The following is a 5,628-nucleotide window of genomic DNA, read 5'->3' as shown; positions in this document are numbered from 1 at the left end:
GTGTGTGACTGTGTATGTCTGTCTGTCTGCCCTGTGATGGACTGGCGACCTGTCCAGGGTGTATCCAGCCTTCCGCCCAATGACAGCTGGGATAGGCTCCAGCACCCCACCGCGACCCAGAAGGATAAGCGGTTTAGATGATGTATGTATGTATGTATGTATGTATATATATATATATATATATATATATATATATATATATATATATATATATAACAAACAAATAAACAAACTGGTTGTAGGTATTCTGTTTAATTCTGTTCAGCTGTAAAAACATAAATTTGTACACATTGTTCTCTTCTGCACTAGATCATGTTTCCACGGAATCCAAAAGTAAGAGCAAGCTGCCATTGTTGTGTCCATGACAGCATGTTTATTGATTGGTTATGAACTTGTTATAGTTTTTGTCTTCTTCATCATCATTAACCGCTTAGTCCAGATAGGGTCGCAGTAGCAGTTGGGAGAGCAGAGAATCCCAGATGACCCTGTCCCCCTGCAACTTCCTCCAGCTCATTCCCGGGGACCCCAAGCCGCTCCCAGGCCAACTTGGAGATATAATCCCTCCAGCGGGTCCTAGGACGACCCCGGGGTCTTATTCCGGTAGGCCGTGCCTGGTACATCCCCACCGGGAGGCGTCCAGTGGGCATCCGGATCAGATGCCTGAACCACCTCAGCTGGCTCCTCTCAATGCGGAGGAGTAGCGGCTCTACTCCGAGCTCCTCCCAGATGGCTGAGCTCCTCACCATAACAAATAGAGTGTAGCCCGCCACCCTGCGAAGAAAGCTCATTTCCGCCGCTTGTATTCGCGATCTCATTTTTTCAGTCATTACCCACAGCTCATGACCATAGGTGAGGGTTGGGATGTAGACTCATCGGTAAACAGAGAGCTTCGCCTTATGGCTCAGCTCCCTCTTCACCACTACAGTCCGGGACAGTGACCGCATTACTGCTGCCGCCTGTCCCAGCCTGCGGTCGATCTCACGATCCCTCTTCCCATCACTCGTGAACAAGACCCCGAGATACTTAAACTCCTCCACCTGGGGCAAGTCCTTTCCCCTTACCTGGAGTGGGCATGCCATGCTTTTCCGGGCTAAGACCATGGACTCAGACTTGGAGGTGCTGATCCGCATACCAACCACTTCACACTCAGCTGCAAACCGCTCCAGTGCACGCTGGAGGCATCCATGTGATCCAGCCAAAAGAACAACATCATCTGCAAATAGCAGAGATGCCACCCTCTGGCCTCCACACATAATGCCCTCCTGACCCCGGCTACGCCTTGACACCCTGTCCATGAATATCACGAACAGGAGTGGAGACAGGGCACAACCCTGGTGGAGTCCAACGCTAACACTGAAAGAGTCCGTCTTAATGCCGAGTATACGAAGACAGTTCTCACTCTGGGCATACAGAGATTGAATGGCCCGGAGTAGTAACCCCGGCACCCCATACTCCCGGAGGACCTCCCACAAGATATCTCGGGGAACACAGTTGTAAGCCTTCTCCAAATCCACAAAACACATGTAGACTGGGTTGGCAAACTTCCCATGCCCCCTCAACAATCTGTGAGAGGGTGAAAAGCTGGTCCATTGTTCCACGGCCAGGACGGAATCTGCATTGTTCCTCTTCAATCTGAGGTTCAACTATCGGTCGAAGTCTCCTTTCCAGCACCTTGGCATAGACTTTCCCAGGGAGGCTGAGCAGTGTGATACCCTGATAGTTGGCACACACCCTCCGGTCCCCTTTCTTGAAAATAGGGACCCCCACCCCGGTCTGCCAGTCCAAGGGTACTGTTCCCGAGGTCCATGCACTATTGCAGAGGCGTGTCAGCCACAACAGCCCCACAATATCCAGAACCTTAAGCATCTCCAGATGAATCTCATTCACCCCCGGTGCCTTGCCACTGAAGAACTTGCCAACTACCTCAGTGACCTCCACCAGAGAAATGGAGCTTGACACGCCAGAGGCCTCTGGCGCTGACTCCTGTGAGGGAGGCATGTCTCCTGGATTAAGGAGCTCCTCAAAGTGCTCTTTCCACTGACCGACAATATCCTCATTTGAAGTCAGAGTTTCTCCACCCCTGCCGAATACAGCTTGGGCGCAGCCACCCCGACCACTCCTGAGTCGCCGGACAGTTGTCCAGAACCTCTGAATCGGGAGTCCTTCGGGCCATCCAGTCCCTAAAGGCCTCTTTCTTCAGCTTGACGGCCTCCCTCACCACTGGTGTCCACCAGGGGGTTCTTGGGTTACCGCCCTGACAGGCACCAATAAGCTTTTGGCCACAGCTACACCTGACAGCTTCCACAATGGAGGTTTTGAACAGGGTCCATTCAGACTCTATGTCCCCTACCTCCTCCGGGACATGAGAAAAGCTCTCCCAGAGGTGGGAATTAAAATCATTCTGAACAGGGGCCTCCGACAGTCGTTCCCAGCACACCCTCACTATTCGCTTGGGCCTACCAGGTCTGACCCTCAGTCTTCCCTGCCATCTGATCCAACTCACCACCAGATGGTGATCAGTTGACAGCTCAGCACCTCTCTTCACCCGAGTGTCCAGAACATATGGTCCCAAGTCAGATGAAACGACAACAAATTCGATCATTGACCTTTGACCCAAGGAGCTCTGGCACCATGTACACTTATGAGCATCCCTGTGTTCAAACTTGGTGTTCATTATGGACAATCCATGCCTGGCACAGAAGTCCAATAACAATTCACCATTCGGGTTTAGATCAGGCAGGCTGTTCTTCCCAATCAAGCCTCTCCAGGTCTCCCAGTCATTGCCAACATGAGCGCTGAAGTCTCCCAGTAAGACTATGGAGTCTGTAGGCGGGACCCTTTCCAGAACCCCGCCCACTTGCTCCAAGAAGGCTGAATACTCCGACCTGTTGTTTGGTGCATAAGCACACACAACAGTCAGAGTTTTCCTCTCTGCGATTTTAATTCGCATTGAGACGACCCTCTCATCCACCGGGACAAGCGGCAGTGCAGTTGGAGTTTGTCCCGGTGGACGAGAGGGTCTCCTCAATGCCGCCCAGCTCCTTTCACCTTGTGCAACCCTGGAGTAGGAGAGGGACCAACCCCTATCCAGGAGTTTGGTTCCAGAGCCGACACTGTGGGTGGAGGTGAGCCCTACTATATCTAGTTGGTACCTCTCAACCTCCCGCACAAGCTCCGACTCCTCCCCCCCAGTGAGGTTACATTCCACGTACCAAGAGCCAGTTTCTGCCGCAGGGGCCTAGGCCACCAAGGGCCCCCCTGCAATCTCCCACTGCCTGTACGGCACTGCACCGCTCCCCCATGCTGGACCTTGCGCGTGGTGGGCCCACATGGTCCCCCCACGTTGCCTCTTCGGGCTGAGCCCTGCCGGGTTACGTGGGCTGCCCGGCCACCAGGCACTCACCGAGGGACTCTACCCCCAGGCCTGGCTCCAGGGGTAGGTCCCAGTGACCCTCTCGATCTTCTGTGTCTGTTTTTCATGGAGGGTTTTTGGATCGAGTTAGTCTGGGTCTTCACTCCAGACCTGTTTGCCCTGGGAGACCCTACCAGGAGCATATTGCTCCAGACGACTTAGCTCTGAAGATCCCTAGACCACACAAGCCCTTCCGCCACGACAAGGGCCCCGATCCCAGGAAGGGTTGCCCCGATCCAGGAAGGGAGGCCCCGATCCAGGAAGGGTTTTGTCTTGTTAAAGTGAAAGTGTTTAGCATTTGTCACCATGTATGCATTAGCTGTTGCTATTTAATATCTAACTTACAGATTGGAATTTAGTAGCAAGAAAGCTTGAAACTGGCAACAAGTTCTGCTTTCAAAACTAGATCTGCTAATGTCTTCATTCCCGTGTATTCATTCCCAAACGTATATTAAGTGCCATTAAAAGGAAAGGAGATGTAACACAATGCTAAACATGCTCCTATCCCAGCATTTTTGGAACATATTTCAGACATCAAATTTGGAATGAACATAAACTTACAAAACAATAAAGTTAGGTAAAACATAAAATATTGTGTTGTTGTACCGTTTTCAATTTAAAACAAGTCCAACAGAATTTACTCATCACTGCTTTCTGTATTCATTAGCATTTCACATACTGTCCCAACTTTTTTGGAATTGGGTTTGTAGAACATTTTGCTTCATGTGCACTTTTTGCTGAGAGCTAAGCAGCCATCTAGAAATTACATTGCAAATGGTAATCACTGGGGTCCAAGCATGAGACACATTTGCAGTCAGTATAGGCCTATTAGCAGACAGAACACAAATAATGGGTGGAGTTTTCAGAACAGCCTCTATTTATGATAATTGTTAAGGCAAAAGCAGAGGTTGGCTAAATTTCATACACACTGACCTTTTGACCTTGGTGTGGTAAGCAATAGGTTTTCAACAAAGAAGTGTGAAGTGCCTGGAGAGCAGTGCCGTTTTTTGACTTATATTGGTGTAGTTGTTAAACGCAATGAACTGAATCATTCTACAGAAGTTGCTAGGTGTACCAGAATTCTTCATTTGCATACTAAAATTTTCTGCTGCGAGACCAGGCCTCCGACCCCCCTGATGGAGGCTGGTTTCTGAACTTGTCACCTTTTTCACTGCTTGTAAGTTTACATGTCTGAATGGTAGGTTTGAAATGATAAGCCTTGTGATTGAAAACTGAATGTAAAACACACTGAATAATATATGGAATGGTTTATATTGGTGATATTATAGTGATATTATGAGATAATTATGGAGCTCTTTAAACTTGGAGGGGATTTTGTTTAGCCCCTGAACATAAACTATGGCCCCCGTATGGGCCTAAAAAAATCCTTGAATCACCACTATTGATAGCTGATAGTCCTAAAGTAACAAAACATTAGGCCAGCCACAATAAAGAAGTTTTATTTTGGAGTTTTTTCTTGGTATCATACTGTAGTGTTTACAATATTGTAGGGGCTGCTGCTTCCTCCATGTTGCATAAGGGACTTGAGAGGCATGGTATACAAAGCTGCACTGCACACTCTGCTTGCTGGAAAGGGATGTTAAACGTTGTTTAATGTCATTTAATGTTGTTTATGTTTTTCAGCTTAAAGTGTGTGTATGTGTTATTTGTGTTGTTATGCTTGGGTTTAGTTAATGTGGGCTGGTTTGCCACTGTGAAGATAAAGTGTATAGCTATAAGTGGCCTTCCTGCTGTTCAGGGTAGTTGATAGTAGCTGTTTCTGCCTCGCTCTGAATAAAAGAGCATTTTCAGAGCAGAAATGATGGCCTTCTCTGACTTCTTCAGCATGACGCCACAATTGATACCAATAATTGACACTATTGGATGTATTTCATCTATATAAGTGCATAATTTTCAATACTCAAAAAATCACAGAGCTGATAAAGGCTCATAAAAAATGCACAAAATGTAGCACTCAATTATTATGTCTGAAAACAGCTACACTTGTGGTAGACCACCAGGCCTACAAAAATTCAACATGTGATGACATATGAAAATAATAGAATATATGCTGTTAATTATATCAGTTCATGATAAAAAGCCACTTGTCTGCTAGACGATGTTGAAGTTGTGTCTCCTGATAAACAGTGGACCGCTGGTCTGCACAGTGTGATGCTGTGACTTATGTAGTTTGCGTCTGAATTACAGCATCTTAT

Source organism: Colossoma macropomum, unplaced genomic scaffold (assembly GCF_904425465.1).
Source record: "Colossoma macropomum unplaced genomic scaffold, Colossoma_macropomum, whole genome shotgun sequence".
In the NCBI taxonomy this organism is placed as follows: domain Eukaryota; kingdom Metazoa; phylum Chordata; class Actinopteri; order Characiformes; family Serrasalmidae; genus Colossoma; species Colossoma macropomum.
This window is presented reverse-complemented; position numbering follows the sequence as displayed.